At 35.1% G+C, this 22281-nt stretch overlaps 2 non-coding genes across 2 annotated transcripts; both read left to right on the top strand.

Annotated features, from left to right (window-relative positions):
- The first annotated feature begins 13403 nt into the window (after positions 1 to 13403).
- Positions 13404 to 13475, top strand: TRNAH-GUG (transfer RNA histidin (anticodon GUG)). The gene has a single exon. It is a non-coding gene; the product is annotated as a tRNA-His (tRNA).
- A 1715-nt stretch (positions 13476 to 15190) lies between these two features.
- TRNAH-GUG (transfer RNA histidin (anticodon GUG)) lies at positions 15191 to 15262 on the top strand. The gene has a single exon. It is a non-coding gene; the product is annotated as a tRNA-His (tRNA).
- The last annotated feature ends 7019 nt before the right edge of the window (positions 15263 to 22281 follow it).

Raw genomic sequence — 22281 nt, 5'->3', positions numbered from 1 at the left:
ATTTCTCATAGCATGGTTCAATTTCATAATTCTTGATAAGGATCAATTTGCCTTAACTATCTCTCTTTTGCAAATATAGTGACACGTGGACGACCTCCCGATATTCACATCGGTTCATAACTATTTTGTAGGTACACGTAGAGTTGTTCGAAGACTACTTGAAAAATTTCAGTATGAAAAGACCCCAGTTCATATTTTGAAGTAAGTTCGAGTGCAAGACCCATGTAGGCCCCACCAGTCTTGTGGGCCCCACACGAATTTGACCTTCCTTTTTTGGTATATGTTTGAGTTTCAAATTTGAATTGTAATAGTGCAAGACAACTAAGTTTGAATTGTATGCCTATGAGTTGGAGTTCCTTATTTTTTTAGTAAGTATTAATTGTGTTAGGTTGAGAGTTGTTAAGACTGTTTAATGCTTTCTTGCACATGCTATGTTTATATATATCCTTCTCATTGTAAGAATAAAGACATAAAGTTAAAGTTGAATATAAAAGAAACATTTCTTTACTTGAGTTTGTAAAGTGTGTTCCTCTCCTTGTGAGTGAGTAATGTAAGGCTACGGTGTTCTCTCCGGAGATCAAGTGATGAGTGACCACTAATCTATCCAGTGACTCCATCATCTGCTCCTCCATCAACACCACACGGCCACCACCAACATACACCCACATGGTCACTTCCCCAACACTCCATAGCTGCGTTCGTCTTGGTGTTTCAGAGCTTGTACGAAGGATTTACGGCATGATCTAAATACATGTGGAACAACATTAAGTTATCCAAACAAAATCTCTTGGTAAATTCGGTACTTGTTTGAATCCTTATTTTTTTTTGTGAACCATTGCTAATAGTTTAAAATCCCATATCTGAATAACCCGTTTGAATCCATAAATTACAATATTGACACTTGTTAGGTAAAATCAATTGTGAGAATATTAGCTTGTTAAATTTGGAACAAGTTGTAGAGACCCGATGAATTATAATAATTAAATAATAGGAGGAGGAGGAGAGAAAAGAAGTTATAAATTGGAATTCAACAGGGTCTCGTCGACGAACGCAACACATTCGTCGATGAACATGCTTGATGAGATCGTTGACGAGGACACGCGTCTCGTCAACGAGAAGTTACTGAGGGGTTATTTTCAGCTCTGAATTTCGTTGACGAGGAATAAACGTTCGTCGATTAACTGCCTTCGTTGTGACGCCCCGATTTTCGTACAATTTTTTTCCTAATAATAAATAAATAATCATGTCATAAATCCACAACATCCACAAATCGGCCACGTCAACAATCCTACTACCATTCTTACAACCCGACCCGCATTGGGTACCGGGTAAAAAGTATTTTATTATATTTAACCTAACAGCAGAAGACAATATACACATATCAGTCAGAATACAATACCTAGAGTATCAACGTACATACAAATATTCACACTACCTTCCCATACTAAAAATAACTATTCAACTCTAGGGGAATTACATCTCCCCTAGTCCAAAAACTCACCCTGTGTATTAGGGTCTCAGCTCCCTACTATCACGGAGCTCTATCACCCGGCCGGTCTCTATTCCCTGAAAAATTAAGATAAATTGGGTAAGACACATCTCAGTAAGAAGGAATAGATTATTTACAGTGTGTGGCCAAATAAGTACAATTATAATACACTTTACTTTTCAAATTACCATTTCATTTGAGAAAATACACTGATATTCACATACACATAATCATATAGATATACAACACAAGCTTTTATAAGTTTTAAAATCATTTATCAAATTCAATGATTTCCAACACATACTTACACACGAAGTTCCTGAGAATAGGGAAGATTACCCGCCCATACAGGTAGCTTCCCTCTGCCCTAACACGTTATGCAGTCAGCTATAGCCACATCTAATACCCATCAGGACACTCACTTTACTCAGTAAGCCCTCAGGCGGAGAGTTTCATTTCGCCTTAATTATTTATATTATTAACTCACACTGTTCTATTTCTTAATTTTATCATTTTTTATTTCTTAATTTCCATTCTTTCTTTCATTTCTCATTTTATCCAATTTTATCATTCTTTCACTTTTCATTTCCACTTTACTTTCCAGCTCATAAGTATCCTCGGTATCAAATAACAACATCGCGTCTGTAACTCATGGCCACCCTGAGGATCTTTCTATACACGCCATGCTTCCCCCCATGGTCAAGGTTGTGCGGCCTGAAGACTGGATCTAACCGCGGTTGGCCGACCCAGTTAGATCAAATATCATATCACATATCGCGTCTGTAGTATGACTGACCAGCCTAGTACCCTGATCCTGACTCAGGGGGTCCAACGACCCTACACAATGGCACAGTCGACTATCACGCCACATGCTCCAAGAGTCCATGTGGTTGCACTAACACCACTCGCAACGGTACCGTGTTGAATATCATAACCATCCAACAGGGTTTACCACCACATACCCACAATTATTATACGGTATTGACATTTCATCAATTATATTCCAGTATATCACAATTCAGTTCAATATAAATATTCTCATCATTTTTTGTGCACATTTCATCATCTCGTAATATCATATATCATATTTCATGTATTTTCACATTTTCCCAAAATACTCATATCAACAATTTGTACAAAGTCATTTCTCATGCAAATAATTTCCACTCACAAATAAATACCACTTTTCATTATTTTCTAATATCAGTATTTCACAAAATCTCATTTTCCAGGCAAAACATTTCTACTCATATAATAATACCATATTACATTATTTTTCACTAATCAGATCAGTAATTCTCATTTCAATATTTTCTCAGAAATTACACATTATTATATTTTACACTCCAAAATATCAAATTTACAATTACTCAAATGCCATACAATTTATCTGATATTTATATCCTAATAATTTTCAGACAAAATATCATATGCTCAATTTCACATATTCATTCAAATAATAATTCTAAAAACACTGCTATAATTTATTCCCCTTACCTGACTTACTGAGAGTCTCCTTAGAATCCCAAATTCTACGCCCTTGGCGCCTGAAATTCAACTCCTGCAATTTGCTTTTTCCCCCAAATTAATTAATCTATCTCTCCAAAATAATACCCATCCAGCCTTCCCTAGACTCCATATACCTCAAATTAATATTTAAACTATTATTTAACACTCCCACTTAATTTTCTAAATTTTGCCTGCGGGTCCCAAAATTACACCCGCGGCGCTCACCTGGGTCCTAAATTTCAAAAATCCAACTTCAGCCCCAAATGCTCAATATTTTAGCATTTCTAAATTAATACTAATTAATTAAAAATAAGCCCCTTAATAACCCCTGCACCCCAAATTTGGGGTTTTGGCCCGACACCTCCACGAGAATTCCGTCCTACTAAACTTGTAGAGAATCATCCCTAAATTCTCGTGGTAGTGTTCGTTCGTCAATTGGGCTTATATTTTGCAAGAAATTAAAGAAAAAGGAAAAAATGGCTTACCCCAGGGAATACGCCTATGCAGATCCTACCACCGATCCGCTCCGGTAAAAATGACGGTAGCGGCGAATGGAGTCCAGTGGTATCTTCGAATTTTCGATCGGGCAAAAATCCGCCACGAAATTGAGGAGAGAGGGAGAGAGAACGCGAGGAGAGAGAGAGAGAGAGAGAGAGAGAGAGAGAGAGAGAGAGAGAGAGAGAGAGAGAGAGAGTTACAGAGAAAAGAAAAGAAAAGAAAAGAAGAAGATGAAGATAATACTGGGGGGTGGGGGCATGAATTCAAATTAACAGAACTCACCTGAAGCTTCAAAGAAGCTTAAGGTGATTTAATATATATATGTATATAAAATAATAATAATAATAATAATATATTTAATTAATATTAATAATAATATATTTATGAATAAAAATAAAAATAACAAAGAAAGGGGAATAGGAAAAAGAAACAGAAGGAAGCTGCCAAGCTTCGTCAACAAACACAGGGTTTCATCGACGAAGGCTTTAAGAATTTCGTCGACAAGAAAATACCGAGAGGGGTTCTGAGGCAGTCTGAATTTCGTCGACGAATACAAGGTCTCGTCAACGAAATTTGTGAAGGACTTGTCGATAAAGGTCGGGCTCGTCGATGAAATCCGCTGTTCTATAAATATGAGAAATCCAGATTTTTGAGCTTCTTGAAGAAGCTAACACTCTTTCTCTCTCTCTCCCCTTCGGCTCTCTCTCTCTCTCTCTCTCTCTCTCTCCCATCATTTTTGGGCCAGATATACGTCGGATCGACAATCCGAAGTCACCACGATGCTCCTGGCGGAGTTCTCTCCAAATCTACTGGAGCGAATTGTGGGAGAAAGCTAGTTGGAAATCATCCCAAAGTTGAGGTAAGGCTTTTTAAGCCATATTTGGTCTTGCGCTAGTTATAAGAAATGTTGTGCGCATGAAAATACTGAAGTTTAATACTGGGGGTTTTCGTTTCCAAGGGTGTTGATTGGGAACGTAGGAAAACATCCCTGAGTTGAGGTAAAGCTCTTAAGCCGAATTTGACTTAATGATAGTTAAAAGAAATGTTATATACGTTGAAATACTAAAGTTTAATTTTGTGAGTTTTCATTTTCAAGGTGTTGAGTTAGGAACCCTGCGGGTGCGAGGCAGTTTTATTAGGGGCTTTCCAAGAATCAGGTAAGGGGATAAACTAAGCTAGTACTGTTTGGAAAATGCTTATATATATATATATATATATATATATATATATATATATATATATATATATATGTCTTATATTTGCAAAATACTGTGAAAATGATCGTATGTTGAATATGTGAAAAATCTACTGTGTGGCATGAGTAAAAATGTTGTGAAATGCTGTTTTCTGGGAATGTGAATGATATGGATTTTTATGATGAAAAACTGGTGTACGGGCCGTGCTATGTGATTTGCCAGCATACGGGCCGTGTTATGTGATTACTGGCGTACAGGCCATGCTATGAGATATGATTTGCCGGCGTACGAGCCGTGCTATGTGATTACTGTTTGCCAGCATACGGGTTGTGCTATGTGTAGCTGGCGTACGGGCCGAGCTATGATAAAATGTGTAATACCGGCGTACGAGCCGACGATTTTCATGATACACGTATATATGTGAAATGATATGATTGGTGTGAAAATAAATGATATGAGATATTTATATATCACGGTTTTAGTATATGTATATGATATCAGAACCTGGTTGGCTTGGTCTAGGCTAGCACTTGCACGGTACCGTTGCTATGTGTCCATGGTCCTCGTGATCATGATATCCGTGTTAACGCCGCTGTACGGAGTGGTGTGAGATTGGATGGTCGATGTGGTTATGTTCATGAAATGTGCTGTTATCGCCCCTGGTGTACAGACTAGTCTAGGTAGACCCATCGAACCTACAGACTAGACTATTGACTTGGCAATGGTCGGCCAACCATTGTCAGGTCCCCCCTTCAGGCCACACAATCTAGTCATGTGGGGGTAATACATGACAACAGCCAGCTGACCTACCAGGATGGTTTTATGATATTATTATTACGATATGAGATGAGAAACGTTTATGAAAATGCAGTATGTGCTGTCATGTTTTGTTGTACTTATGTTTTCCCAGATTTGATAAACAGTACTGGATATGATATGTATGGTATATGTAGAACACGGTATACTCATGTTGCCACACACTAGTATTAGTTTATTTCCCTTACTGAGAGGTGTCTCACCCCTAAATCTTATACATTTTTCACGAGCCCCTGATAGGAGAGCGGGAAAAGCCCCACTGATCTAGAGTAGTGTTTGCCCTCTTTGGAAGGGTAAGTTTTTGGTAGGGACAGTTAGGATTTTTGTGGGAATTGTTCCTTAGAGATAGTGTTTGTAGTACTCTAATATGATGTATTGTACATTATGACGAGATGTATATGATTTTATACTTTCTGCTGCGTAGGCTTCTACTATATGTTCTGATGTATCCCTGGTACCCACAGGTCCAGGTGGATTGTGACTTGCTGAGTTATGATGTTTGATGTTGATATTGTAAAAAAAAAAATGTGTAGAAAATGAGTGGGTCGTGACAGCTTCAGTGTAGAATTATAGACGTACACCTAGCAGTCCGGACCAAGGTGTGACGGGCCCATTGTACTTACAGATATTTTTGGCTCGGTAGTGGTCGACTAGCCATTGTTGGGTCCTGCCTTCAGGCTACACAACCCGTCATGGGGGGTAATACATGACATCAGTTAGCTATTCATCTTGGGTAAATTTCAAAACTATTAGTTATATCAGATGATTTTATGAACAGTGAGATACAATATGATGTAGTATAACTATGAAATTGCATGTTTATTCAATTATGATTTTATCAGTATTTTCAAGCATGTAATATGTACTGTATATTTATTATAGCATACAAATATTCATGTTGCCAACACAACTGTATTTAGTTTATTTCCCTTACTGAGAGGTGTCTCACCCCAACTTAAACCATTTCAGGGAACCCATAAAGACAAGCTGACCAAGCTCCGCGTCATTGAGGTAGTTTTACTACCCCGTTAGGAGGGTGAGTTTTTAAGTTAGGATCAACTGGTTTTTTATGTTAAATCCTAGTTTTATCTTTTGGTATTTTTGAGGATTGTACATGTATAACTACAGAAATATGGTGGAATGTAGGAAACTCTGGTATATTGTATTCTATGGTTAAGTGAATGATATTTATATTTACTGCTGCTTAGGTGCCTGCTGTGTATGACAGGTGTGTCCCCGCTACCCACAGGTTCGGGTTGACTTTGTTATGTTATAAGTAAATGGTATCAGGGTATTTAATATGGTTGATTATGTAATAAATTAAGCAAGTCATTACACAAGTAATCTTGATTTTGAAATTAACATCTTCCGCACAAAACTAGATTCCTTGATCAGTAAACACTTGGGACTTATTTTCTAGACAAACACATACACCTTTTCAAAATTCTGACAACTTGTGAAAGATAGCATGACTTATGGTGTTTATGTTGGTTAATTAAATTCTTAAATCAACATGTTTTGAATGTATGTGCTTGTGTGAGGGTTGAAACCATAGGACATAGGTTGACCATTCCCATCCTACACCATCTTGGTATAAGAGCTTTGGTCGAATTAGGCGAACCCTCTAAGTCCCAACATCTTCCTTTTTTTTTTTTTGCCACTAAATTGATGTGCAATTTTCTTTATAAAAAAATTCCCATCTTAAAAAAGATTAAACACAAAAGTTGTGGAAATTTTTCTTAACTTTCTTTTGATATCAAGATCGCCTTATTTGGAGTTCTTTAGAAAAAGTTGTGCCCTAAATATGGAAGGGCGTTCGCAGGTGAAATTGCCCAGCAGCTAGTAGGATTTCAGTACTGTCTAAAACAGTCGACTAATTGCCCTAAACAGTCAACTAATTAACCCAAATAGTCGACTAATTACCCCAAACAGTCGACTAATTGGTCCAAAACAACCTACATAGATTCTGAATCTTGGATATTTGGAACTTAGTTAGGTTAGGCTCACCTTAGACCCTACTTTGTGTGACCAAACACTATTCCAAAGGGCCGAACTCCGAGTCCTTCCCCAACCCCTAGAATGTCTACTCAAGTCTAGAATACTTATCTTGGTCGTAGGATTGATGTTGATAAAGAAAAATATTTTATTTTATTAGTAGTTATTTTGTTTATTAATTTATTTTAGTACATTATACTTATAGATCGATAATAAACAATTATTACTCTAAAGTTGTGGTGTATGCGCATCGTGCTTGTAGAGACCCACATAATTTTCATAATTTAATAATAGGAAAAGGAGAGAAGAAGGAATTAAATTAGGAATTAAACAGGGTCTCGTCGACAAATACAGGACGTTCATCGACGAGCGCACTTAAAGGGTTCGTCGACAGGAACATGCGTCTCGTTTATAAGAAGATACTGAGAGGCTATTTTCAGCTCTAAATTTCGTTGATGAGGAATGAGCCTTCGTCAACGAACTTTCTTCTTGACCTTGTCGACGAAGTGATGTGGCTCGTCAATGAAGACTAGTGTATAAATAGCCCTAAACTCAGATTTCAGTGCGGAATGTTGGAAAAAATGGTATTTTATCTTTCCTCTTCGGTTTCCCACCCTTCTATCTAAGTTTCTAGGTTCATTCTTTTCCGGATCGACGATCTGAAGCCACCATGACACTCCTGGGGAAGTTCTCTTCAAGTCTCCTAGAGTGAATCGTCAATGGGATTAACTTGAATTCCATCCCAAATTCAAGGAAATACCTTTTATTAAAAATTTGTCTTTATCATAATTATAAGAAATGTAGTACACACGGAAATACTGAAATTTTGTTCTGGGAGATGTTGTTTTCAGGGTGTTTAACAGGGAACCCTACGGGTATAGGACCAGTCATACTAGGGGCTTTCCAGTAGTCAGGTAAGGGAAATATGTTATCCCAGTTTAAATAAAGATTTTTGCCATAAAATATAGTATATGTTTATGGCTTTTGAGAGTAGGAAATTATACAATTTTATAGATTATGTTTAATGAGTTTTTTAAATATTGTGTGGCATGAGAATATAGATATAATAAAGAATTCTACACAGTTTTTACAGAACTACGGTTGAATAGTATTTACAGGATCATGTTATATAGATTATACAGTTTATTACAAAGCTATGACTACATAGTATTTATAGAATCATGATTTACCAAATATATACAGAAAGATGTTTTTATAGTATTTTTAGGATTATGATTTACAGTACATATAGACAGGAATATGTTTTTACAGTTTTCATAGTACCATGATTATACAATTTTATAGAACCATGACATACAAAAATACAGTTGATATCGAAATACAGTTTATTACAGCGTTATGGTTAATTCAGTTGATACAGAATCATGGTAAAATAGATAATTTTATATAGAAATGTATTATATATTATCAAACCCCGATGGACCATTACAGATCAGTTTACAGAGCACGGTACCGTAGCTATTTACAGTTCAGAGTGCAACCACATAACTCAGATAGTATGTGGATTTATAGCAGTCGATCGTGCCTACGTAGTGGAAAGGCTCCCCGTCAGTTAGGGTTGAAGAGGCCGATCAGACTTTCGGAGCATAGTTACTTATCCTGGTAGGCCAGCCAATGATAGGTCCCGCCTATGGGCCGCACAACCCTTTCATGAGGGGTTAAATCATGACATACAGTTATCCATCCAGGGAGGTTTTCTCAGTTATTATATGTATAATTAGATTTCCAGTATCAGTAGACGTATCTATGAATATTAGAAGTATTATGAATAGAAAATGCATAAAGATGATTATGTTAAGTAACATAGGTATAAGATATACTATACGTCATTTATACATGCTTTCTCAGATGCAGTTATTTATGGTATTTTCCTAATCAGATTACACAATATGTAACTCATTTTTCATACACTCGCAACAGCATATTTCGTCTTACTGAGTGTTGTCTCATCCTAGTGATTTAACAATTTTTCAGGTGATCCAGCTAGGCGAGCAGATTAGGTTCGCAGATAGAGGGGGTTACAGTACTGCCCTATTTATGGGGTTAAGTTTTTGAGAGATTGTTCTTGTGCTATCATGATTTCAGTTGGAGGAATCCTTGGGAATAGTTGTGGTTGTATATTTTGGGACATATTCTGACACTCTAGTATTGCATATATGTATATGGTTATGGTTATATGAAATCAACTTCTCGCTGCTTAGGTTGTATGTTGAGTCTCAGATTTTCATGGGTCATATCTAGACCATGATGAGGGTTTGATTTATCAGAGTAGTGAAATTTCACAATTATTTTTTTTTTAAAAGTAAAAAGTATGGCAAGGAAAATTAGGCTGTTACAGTGCTTGTCCACATCTAGTGTTATAATTAAAAAATTAGTTTAGTACTTCTCTCTTTTCCTCCCAAATTTCAACCCCAACCCCATTCGTATGGCAGATTCTCTCCCAAGTATGCTCGCTTCCTCAACCCATGGGTTTTTCATCCACTATAGATCTCTAGAAGCTTGCTCTCGAGCTTAAATGCCCCATCTGGTCGCTCTCTCTCTCTCTCTCTCTCTCTCTCTCTCTCTCTGAAACTGTGATTATTTCTGGTTTTAGTAGGTGTCTCTGATTTTAACCCCCAATTATCACGATAAAAGCACGACAATTTGAGAGGTTCGGTTGCCCGATGCCTAGGGTCGGTCGCCCGAACACTCACAAAGGCACATAGGCTAATTTCCTGTTTAGTTGACCGTGGCCAATGGTCGGTCGGCTGAGCCAAGTGATTTCCTAGGCTTTCGTGGTTTCGTTTGCCTGGTGAGGGGTTCGGTTTGTCGATTTTCAGGTTTGGTCAACCGAGTCATTTTTGAACTACAAGTTTGGTTGCCCAGGGATAGTAGAAAAGTCATGGTTCGATCGACCGAGAAAGATATGTTCATTTTACGGTGGGTCGCCCAAGGTATGGTCAACAAGTTGACTTTTGGCCTACAGTGTGTTTGGTCAACCAAGGTTTTTATAATTGAAATGGATTGGTCGACCAAGACTATTAAAATAACCCAAAAATCCAACATCGGTCGATCAAAGTCTTTGTAAGCCCTATATTGACCCTAAAGTTATGTTAAAACTTTTGTAAGATTTTAGTTTTTTATGAAAAAGGTTTTGTATGAAGTGTAGGTGCCCTAAGGTCAATCTACGATTGTCTTAGCAATCAATCCATATCATGCAGATGCATGCATTATTACAGACCAAAATAATAAAAATTAAATGCATATACAACTTAAATTAAGTATCTTCTTTTTTTGCTCCTCTAGTGTCATGGAATGCGCCCGAGTGTGTGATATTTACGTTCCTTTTGACTTCCATTTCCATTACCTTATGTGTGTGTTGAATCATGAAGCTGTTCAAAAATGCTAAATGTACACATGAGATACAAGTGCTTTGTCAGCATCAAAAGAGGGATCGGACTCAAAAAGTCAACAATTTTGTATTTTTTAGATGTAAAGTAATAACTATACTATCATGTTCTAGTTTAAACTTTAGAACTTTGATGAACATGGTGTTGCAACATCCCGGAGAAGGATCCGGAATGGTGAGTGATAATAGATATTGAAATTTGAATGGAATCGCCATTAACCTAATTTTTATCTTGGTGCAGTTAGAACACCTTATTTTAGTTTTTTTACCAGAATCGGGATCTGGAGTTCGGTTATGCGAGGGGAAGGTACTAGCACCCCCTACTCACTCGTTCTACAAATGAGACCTAATTAGTTATGAACTATCCCTAAATTGATTTTGATGACCTTTAATTAATTCCTTTAAAATAAACAAATAAACAAACTAAATAAATAAACAAATATAAAAAAATTAAAAAGTAAAATGAAGATCAAAGTGCGATTTAGGAATGTCTAATAAGACCTCCTAATGAAAGGATCTCGTTAGATAAACCTCCCATCGGAGTTGATATAAGTGCAGTCTGAAATACCTCTTTACCCTTTTTGAAATCATTGGGATACACCCACCCAAAAATCAAGAAAATCATAAAAAATCATCTTAGAAAACATTCTTAGATTTTTCAAAATCCTTGTAAAATCTTTTTGGAATTTGTCAAATATTTTTCTAAAAATTTATGGGATTTTTAAAGAGTTTTTTTTTTGGGTATTTTATTTTCTATTTTTATTCATAGTCAAAATAACTCAAAATATTTTTCCTAACTTCAAAAATTATTTTTTCAAAACTTTCACCATTTTCCTAATTTTTTTTTCTGCTATTTGTCTCAAATTTATAAAATTTAAAACTAAAAAATATTAAAAAAAATAATATACACAATAAAATAAATAAATAAATAAATAAAATGGTGAACCGAGTGAACCAGTTCATTGAAAATGAACCAGGTTAAACGAGTGGCTGCCACGTGTCCATTCACAAAGGTGACACGTGACATTTTTTTTTATTTTTTTGTTTTTAATATTTTTAAAAGTACTATAACAGGGTGACATTAGCACAACGTCACCATGACATGTGTCACCATGACACGTGTCATTCTCCGGGGTCTTCCTTTTATTTTTTATAATTTATTCTAAAAAAATATAGGACTTTAAAAGACTTTTTCTTACCTAAAACTGCAGTTGCAAGAGGCTCATTGTCCGAGTCAAAAACTTGAAGTTATAAAATTCCAAATAACAAGCTGTTTGATTAGAATTAGGAAGGAGGAATCATAAACAACTTGTAAAATATTCAGCTCAATCGGATGAGAAATCACCATCTGATCGTCTAAATCAAGCTGACTGTGCAAGCCTCCAATCCTGAAGCTACTGTTACAATGGGATTGTTGTCCAAGCCACAAAATAAAAGTTTCAAAGGTATAAATAATGATCTAACCGATCAAAATTAAAAGGGATTAGTCATGCACAACTTGTAAAAATTGTAGCATAATTAGAGGAGAAATCACTATCCAATTGTCTGGATCAAATTGATTGCGCAGACACGTCTAATCCTAAAATTGCTACTGCCATGAGGCTGATATCCAAGACACAAAACCATAGTTAAAAAACTCTAAATAACAATCTAACCAATCAAAATTTAAAAAGGTAAGTCATATATAACCTATAAATAATTTAGCTCAATTGGATTAGAATTCATCACCCAATCATCTAGATCAAATTGACTGCATAGGCACGCTGCCGCTGCAATGAAGCTACCGTTCGAGTCAAAAACCGAAGCTTTCCATGCTCCGAATGACGATTGAACCGTCCAGAGTAAAGAAGGATGCGTCAGGCACCACTTGTTAAAAAATCAGTTTAATCGGATAAGAAATTATCTTCCGATACTCTAGGGAAAACTGATTGCGCAAACACTCCTAATCCTGAATTTTTAGGAAAAATACATTTTTTTTTTCTCTCTCTTAACACGAAATTCTCTTCTTTTCTTCCACTCCTCCCCTTTTTCCCATGTCCTAGGTTCCTATTTATAGAACTCAAGGAGTAATCTAATTTACTAATCTAATTCAAATTAACAAATTAAAATTAAATCTAATTTGCTAACTTAAATTTGATTAACCAAATTTAAATTTATTCAATTAAAATTAAGTAGTTAAATTAGTTTTAAATTTTTATTTTTCTAATTTGAATTTAAATTGTGTGTGTGTGCAAGTGCCAACATGAAGAACTTTAATTGTCGTTTTTTATTGTATTTTTTTTATTTTATGTAGTTGTATTTATAAATTTTTTTTTATTTTTGTAATATAAGACCTGGACAAGTTGGGGTTTATTTTGAATATTAGATAACCAGTTAGTCATATAATGCAGTGCCTTGTAAGCGATAGAACTCAAGTTGGAAAATAATTTTTAAAATCATGAAATGCATTTCCATATATAAAATATTGCGTAATTCGAGCTTTAAGCAATGGGTGGCTGTAGTTTAGTGGTAAGAATTCCACGTTGTGGCCGTGGAGACCTGGGCTCGAATCCCAGCAGCCACAATTTTTACTCTAATGTTTTTCGCAATTACTGCAAATGTCATGCTAGCAAGTCAAACGAAAAAGAGAATAGGGAATAAATTTTAAAATATATGTTTATTATTATGAATTGATAAATAATGTTTTTTTTTATTTCACATTTTCCTTCTAAAATAGGGGTTTTTAACATCTGATTAGCCCAAATTGAACCAACCCAAAAATCAATTTCAAATGGTTTATGGATAGATTGATAATTTTTCATTTAACTTGAATGACATTAGTATAAGTAGAGTTTCAACATAACACATATATATGTTGACAAAACTCTCTTATATATATATATATATATATATATATTCTTTTATGTATTTTTTTCCTACTTCGTTTTTAAATAAGTTAAACTATTAATCTAATTTAATCTACCCAATAATCAAATCGATCCAAATCACATCATCGATGGTTCAACTTAAGATTGACTTTTTATTAAACCGACAATATTGGATTAGTTGAAATTTTAGACCCAATCCAACCTAACCTGACCCATGTAGACCCCTAATCTAAAATATCAAAAAACATTAGTTTTATGAATGTTACATCTAATTATATTATGTGCATTGCATAATTATACAAACTAATAAAATATCTAAAGTTTCTTTTGTTTTTATCTTTAGTAAATGACAATATTTTGATTTCGCACCTTAGATTTTGATTTGATTTGTATGATTTGGACAAAACATAACACGAAGTGCATTAAATTTTGTTCAAATTTATATAAATTCAAATTCAAAATCTAAAATATCTATTCTCAGACACACATTTATTTTTGTTTTTGCTTTTATTTTTTAATTTTTTTCCACATGATAATTCTAACAAAAAAATAATTATCATATTTCATTTTTTAATACTTAGTTATGTGATTAAAGCTTTTAGAAATTAACCACTAACATCTTTTAATTTTCACATGTGGTTTGTTCAATTGTGTAAAATAAGATTTACTTTTTAGACAATTTTTCCATGGAAAGTAAAAAAATAAATAAATTATAGTTCTATTTAAAAGTAATAGTTTTTAATTCACTTTTTCTGCAAAAATTGCACAATTTTGCCTTCAATATTTTAACAAAAAATACTAAATTATTATTATTCAACTTATAGTTCTTTAGAGCAATTACTTTTTCAAAAAATATATAAATAAAAACATATTGCTCCAATGCATATGAATTTTTTCATAATTATGTACCAAAAAATAATGCGAGAACTAAATGAAGTTATTTGAACAATTAGAACCGAATTTATGACATAGTGAAATTAAAGCAATTGGTCCTAAATAAGAATTGTGTTTTTAATAAATTTATTTATATTTATATTTTTCATTTTTTTTTTCAAATTCTAAATGAGGTCTTAATTTTTTTTTTCTTTTTTTGTAAAAGTTAGGTTTAAGGAAAATATTTAAGATATGAAAATTGTTGCCAAATTTTGGAGTTTATATCTGATTAAACGGTTAAATTATATTGTACTAGTAAGCGCGCGCACATATATATATATATATAATCTATAATGTGTTATATCCCATCTATATTGTACTTTTTGTTTGGATACCAAATACAACATACATATGCTTTTTGCTACGAAAAAATATAATATATATTATTGCATCAGACGTGACATTGCACTTCTGATTTCTGAGAGATTGGTCTGATCATATTTAGTACAAATAAAAAAATAAGAAGCACAAACAACAGGTGGCTGTAGTTTAGTGGTAAGAATTCCACGTTGTGGCCGTGGAGACCTGGGCTCGAATCCCAGCAGCCACATGTTTTTGCGGCTTTATCTTTTGGACCAATTTCTGGGTCTAGTTTAATTACCAAAACGCATTTGACCCTCATGAATCATCACGATCTTAAACTATTAAAAGTCGTTCTGGACTATTTATGTAGAAAAAAAATATTTGAATTTAAAAAATACTGATAATATGTGGTGAACTAGAGAAATATTGAAAGTTATAAGTAGTTTGTATTTAAAATAAGTGATATTTATTTTTATTATATAGTATTATAGATTTTTTAAATATATCTAAAATACAAGTATTAATATTTTTAATTAAAAATTTCAATAAAAATTATTTTAATTATTTATTAATAAAATTTAAATATTTTTTATTAAAAAAATAATATTATTGTTTTTATTTAATAATAATCTTGTTATTAATGTATATTTAAAATATATTATTATCAAACTGAATTATAATAAAAAATATTATTAATTAAATTTAAAATTTTAATTTATTTAGTGTTAATTTAAAATAATAAATAGTTCTTGTTTAATCCAAAATTGAATTTTAATACCTAATATGTATTTTAAAATATATTTTAAATAAAGATATTAATATTTGTATAGTTAAAAATATAAATGATAATTATATTATTTTTCTAATTAAAATTTAAATATTTTCCATTGAATAAAATTGTATAATATTATTAATTAATTAACAACAATCTTGTTATTAATGTATATTTATAACATATGATTATCATATTAATTTACGTTAAAAATAATATTAATCACTAATTAAAAATTTTGATTTATTTAATATTAATTTAAATTTATAGATAGTTTTTTTTATTCATTTTAGAATTTAATTATATTTTATTAATAATTAATAGGTCGTAATGCATAGTAAAATATGTTAGCCTAACAAGATTTAATCTCGTTTTGATAATGACAAATTAATGAATCTAATTGTGCTTTCAAGTGAATTTACTTGTATTATCTCTTACAAGCATAATGTACCACGTTTAAGTTTAAAAGTCATGAAGAAAACAAGCAAAATGACGAATGACTAGAACTTGGATGAAGATCAAGCTTCAAGACATGAAAACTTATTTTTTATTTCATTTGTAATGTAATAGAAGTCTCATGTAAGTATTTCTCAATTATTATGTTTGTTTATGAAGCTCTTAGGATAAATCATTGGACTTGGAGACCTATTTAACTATTTGGAAAATATATTTTCAAAGTCCAAATATCTTTTCAAAAGAATACAAATGAGTTTTGGAATCAAAAATAAAAAGAACACTAAATTTCAGAATGTTCGAGCGACTAAGGCTCATGCTCAATCGACCAATTACATGAAACTGAACAACTTGATCTAACATTAGTGAGTTTGGGCGACCGACTTTTTATGGTTCAGTCGATTGAATGGGTATTGCTAATTGTTAAAGCCTAGACAGTGTTGGTTCGGACGACTGAACTGAAAATTCAGTCGACTAAACAGGTTTAGGCGACCAAACCTAAAGTTCAGTCGACCAAAAGACTACTACCTCTTCAAAATTCAGGATTTTAATTGGTTTGGGCGACCGAAGTTCCAATTCAGTCGACCGAAGTGCGTGATATAAAGTTGTGAACAACACGATTTCTTTCTATTTTTGAAAGATATTGCTTGGCTATTTATATAGTGACCCGAATAATTATAATATTTAAATAATAATAGAGAGGGAGGAAATAGAAATGGGAAAAGAAAAGAAAGAGACAGCAGTTACAATTGGGCTCGTCGACGAGGGCACGTTTCGTCGACAAGAAAATACCAAGAGAGAGTTTTGGGTGATTATGAATTTCGTCGACGAGGAGAGAGTTCGTTGACGAGGGCCATAGTTTAAATAGTGTTAAACGTGATTTTCAGCTTTATTTGGCTGCAGAAACTCTTTCTTTCACTCCCTTCGGTTTCCCCCTCTTCTCTCTTAATTTGTGGGTCGGATTTCAGCCGGTTTGACGATATGATGCCACCATGACACTATTGGAAGAGTTCTCTTCAAATCTACTGGAGTGGATCGTCGGTGGGGCTGAGTTGGAAACCATTACAAATTCAGGGTAAGACTTTCTATTCAGTATTTGGCTTCTTGACAGTTGTAGAAAGCGTAGTATGCATAGAAATACTAAAGTTTAGTGGTAAGGGGATAAACTAAACTAGTATTTTATGAAAATGTATGTATATTTTTACAGCATCTGATTTCAGGAGAATAAATATATTTATATATGCTTTATGTTGGGAAATACTACTGTAAAAGATGATATGTTTAAATATGTATAAAACCTATTTTGTGTGGCATGAGCAGAATTTATGATGAAATACTGTTTTCTGGGACTATGATAAAATATGGATTTTTATAATGAAAAATCGGCGTACGGGCCGAGAATTTTTACATGAATTGCCGGCGTACGGTCCGTATTATGGATATGATTTACCGGCGTACGGGCCAAGCTATGGATATGATTTTTCGGAGTACGGGCCGAGCTATGGATAAGATTTGCTGGCGTACTGGCCGGTTATGATAAAATGTGAAATACCGGCATATGGGCCGATGATTTTCATGATATACGTATATATGCAAAACGATATGACGATATTGATTTCGTAATTAATGGTATGAAATATCCACGTATCACAGTTTCATTATATGCTATATGATATCAGAACCTAGTTGACTTGGTTTAGGCTAGCACTTGCACGATACCGTTGTTATGTGTTCATGATCATCATGATATTGTGTTAACGCTGTTGTACGGAGTAGCATGAGGACGGATAGTCGATGTGGTTTTAAGAAGTGTGAGCGCCCCTGGTGTACGGACTAGGTCTGGCAGACCCATTGGACTTATAGACTGTACTTTTAACTTGACAGTGGTTGGCCAACCATTGTCTAGTCTCGCCTTCGGGCCACACAACCCAGTCATGTGGGGGTAATACATGACAACAATAAGCTAACCTACCAGAGTTGTTTTCGTATTATAGTTATATGAGATGAGTTATGCTTATGAAATTATGTATGTTCTGCCATGATATGAGAATATATGTTTCCCAGATATGATATAGACAATTATACTGATATGTTTATGTATGATTTTATATAAATCACGGAAATACTCATGTTGCCACACACTAGTATTAGTTTATTTCCCTTACTGAGAGGTGTCTCACCCCGAATTACATGAAATTTTCAGGAGCCCCTGATAGGAGAGCGGATAAAGCTTCGTTGATATAGTACTGCTGATCTGCCCTCTCTGAAGGGTACGTCTTGGTTGGGTCAGATGGACTTTGTGGAAAGTGACCCTAGGTTTCTTTTGGGTTGTGTATTATATATATAAATACAGTGGATGTAGTAACTACGGTGTTGATGGATGATTTTGTGTTTATGATATTATATGATTTTATTTTATTTTATTTTTTTTAATCCCTGGTACCCACAGGTTCAGGTTGATCATGATCTATTGGATTTATTATACTGATCTGTATTATTTAAGGGGAAAAAATATGTGGAAATTAAGCATATCGTTACAGTTTGGTATCAAAGCCTAGGTTGCTAGGTTCTATAAACTTTAGAATGCAGCATAAACGATACCAGAGTATAAGAAATGATTTAAGGTTTTGTTTTGCAGTCTAGAGGCTAGACTTCCATGGTGGTTTCTATGTTTTTCCTAGGGTGACGATTTTAGGAAAATCATAGTAAACTATTGTCGGGTTATGTTCCTAGAATGTAGGACTGAGGTTAGGAATGAATTGAGAATGTTGAGATAAGAGGCTAGGTTAAGCGGGTAAATTATAAGGATAAGATTACTGATTTGCGTTGTTATTTTTCAGGATGGATCTAGGAGGAGGTAGTGCTCATGTGAGCGGCAGTGATGGGGCAGGGCTCTCGAGTGCAGGCGGGACCGACTTTGACACAGTATTACATAGCATGGCTTAACAGGTTATGGCTGAGATTGCTAAGAGCTCTAGGGAGCAGGGTGGTCCGTCGGTTGGCCATGGATGCACTATCAAGAAATTTACGAAGATGAATCCTCCTGCATTTTCAAGAGGGGCCGGTCCTGCAGCCGTCGAGAATTGGATGCAGGAGATTGAGAAAGTCTTGGCTGTGTTGTAGTGTACTGAAGAACAGAGGGTCCTCTTCACCACTTATAAACTAACAGCAGATACCGAGAGGTGGTGGATTGTTGTGTGGCTTCTGGAGTAGCAGAGGACTATGCCGATAGCCATGACTTGGGATCGGTTTAAGGAATTGTTCTTCGATATATATTTTCCAACTACTGTTTGGGAGGCTAAAGTGGAGGAGTTCCTGAGTCTGAAGCAGGGGCAGTTATCAGTTCAGCAGTATGTGACGTGTTTTATTGAGCTCTCTCACTTTGCTCCGTGTATTGTGCCTGATGAGGTGAAAAAGGCGAGGCAGTTTGAGAGAGGTTTGAGGTAAGGTATCTTCAAGCAAGTGGTGGTACTACGGATCTGGGATTTTGCTGAGTTAGTCAACAGGGTAGCCTTGGTAGAGGTTGGTGAGCGTAGGGATGCAGAGGAGTAGGGACAGAAGAAAAGATCTGCATCTTCGGGCTATCAGCAGGGTCCTAGATAGAATTAGTGGAGGAGAGGAAACCATGGTAGGGGATGAAGACAGGAGACTGGAGGCCATGAGATACAGGTAGTGCAGGGTCCTCTAGTCTGCCAAACTTGTGGGAGGAGACTCTGGGGAGAGTGTCGCGTAAGTGGAGTTGTCTGTTACCGCTGCGGTAGGCAGGGTCATATGGTGTGAGATTGCCCTACACCAGATGCAGCTCCTACTTCTAGACCATATAGGGGAGGTTATCAGGTGCCACAAAGGAGCCAGTAGAGGAATACAACTCTATCTAGAGTGTTTGTTCTAACGCTGGGTGATGCTGAGACAGCCAGCGACGTGGTGACATGTATGATTATTATGCTTTCTTTTAAAGTTATAGCATTGTTTGATTCAGGATCTACACACTCGTTTGTGTCTTCGAAGTGCACTAGACTATGTGGGGCAGAAACACAGTTGTTAAACATTGAACTGTTGGTATCTACACTGACTAGGTCAGCAGTGAGATATAGTAGAGTGCTCCGGGGTTGTTTAATTGATATTCAGGGGAAAATCTTGTCTGTCGATTTAATGGTGCTGGATATGCACGTGTTTGATGTGATCTTTGGCATGGATTGGCTAGCAGCTAATTTTGCCAGCATAGAGTGCCATTCACGAGAAGTGATATTCAGACCTCCGGGACGAGCAGAATTCAAGTTCGTAGAGTTGCGAGTGCAATCCCCGCCTCAACTAGTTTCAGCTATTCAGGCCAGAAGACTACTGCTGAGTGGTTGCCAGGGGTTTGTGACAGATGTGAAGGAGATGTTAGAGAATGAATTGAAACTTACTAGCACACCTGTAGTAAAAGAGTTTACAGATGTTTTTCTAGATGAGTTACCAGGCTAACCACCTGATCGCGAGGTAGATTTTCCTATTGATCTACTTTCAGGTACAACGCCGATTTCCAAAGTACCTTACCGAATGGCGCCAGCAGAATTGGTAGAATTGAAGGATCATGTAGTGACCCGAATAATTATAATAATTAAATGATAATAGAGAGGGAGGAAATAGAAATGGGAAAGGAAAAAGGCAGCAGGCCTTGTCGACGAACGCGACGAAGTTACAATTGGGTTTGTCAACGAGGGTACGTTTCGTCGACGAGTTGTCTTCATGACCTCGTCGACGAGGTGATGTGACTCATCGACAAAGGCCAGTGTATAAATAGTGTTAAATGCCATTTTTTGGTGGATTTTTGCCACAAAAATCTCTTCTCTCATCCTTCGGTTCCCTACCCTTCTCTCTAAGATCTCAGACCAATTTTTTGCTTGTTCGACGATCTGAAGCCACCATAACGCTCTTGGTAAAGTTCTCTGCTAGTCTTCTGGAGTGGATCGTCGGTGGGGCTGAGTTGGAAACCATCCCAAATCCAGGGTAAGACTTTCTACTCAGTATTTGGTTTCTTGACAGTTGTAGTAGGAAGTGTAGCACGCGTAGAAATATTAAACTCTAGTTATGGAGAATGTTGTTTTCAAGGTGTTGAACGGAGAACCTTGCGGGTGCAGTGCTGTTTGTTTTTGGGACTTTTCAGGACTCAAGTAAGGGGATAAATTAAGTTAGATGTTTTTATGAAAATTATAAGTATGATTTTATAGCATTTTATTTCAAAAAAATGTATATATATATATATATATGTATATGCATTATGTTGGGAAATACTGCTGAAAACGATAATATGTTCTGATTATACAAAATACCCATTTTGTGTGGCATGAGTAGATTTTATGATGAAATACTGTTTTTTTTTTTTTTTTGGGAATATGATAATGATATGGATATGATTTGTCAACGTACGGGTTGTGCTATGGATATGATTTGCCGGCATACGGGCTGATGAATATATATATATATATATATATATATATATATATATATATATGCAAAATGATGTGATGATGTTGATTTGGCAATTAATAGTATGAAATATCCATGTATCACAGTTTGGCTATATGCTATATGTTATCAGAATCTGGTTGGCTTGGTCTAGGCTAGCACTTGCACGGTACCAATGCTATGTGTTCATGATTCATCATGATATTTGTGTTAATGCTGCTGTATGGAGTGACGTGAGGTTGGATGATGATGTGTATTGATTATAGGGAGATTAATAAAGTGACAATAAAAAACAAGTATCCTCTACCCTGTATTGATGATTTGTTTGATCAGCTCCAGGGCACATGGGTGTATTCTAAGATTGACCTCAGATCAGGCTATCATCAAGTAAAAGTGAAAGTAGAGGAAGTCTTGAAGACGACCTTCAGGACCAGGTACGGGCATTACAAGTTCCTTGTTATGCCATTTGGTCTGACGAATCCTCCTGCTATATTTATGGATTTGATGAATATGATTTTTCATCCATATTTCGATTAGTTTGTTGTTGTTTTTATTGATGATGTACTAATCTATTCGAGGAGCTATGTAAC

This window comes from Malania oleifera, chromosome 2, assembly GCF_029873635.1.
Source record: "Malania oleifera isolate guangnan ecotype guangnan chromosome 2, ASM2987363v1, whole genome shotgun sequence".
In the NCBI taxonomy this organism is placed as follows: Eukaryota; Viridiplantae; Streptophyta; class Magnoliopsida; order Santalales; family Ximeniaceae; genus Malania; species Malania oleifera.
The sequence above is the reverse complement of the archived record's forward strand: the minus strand, read 5'-3'. Positions and strand labels throughout refer to the sequence as shown.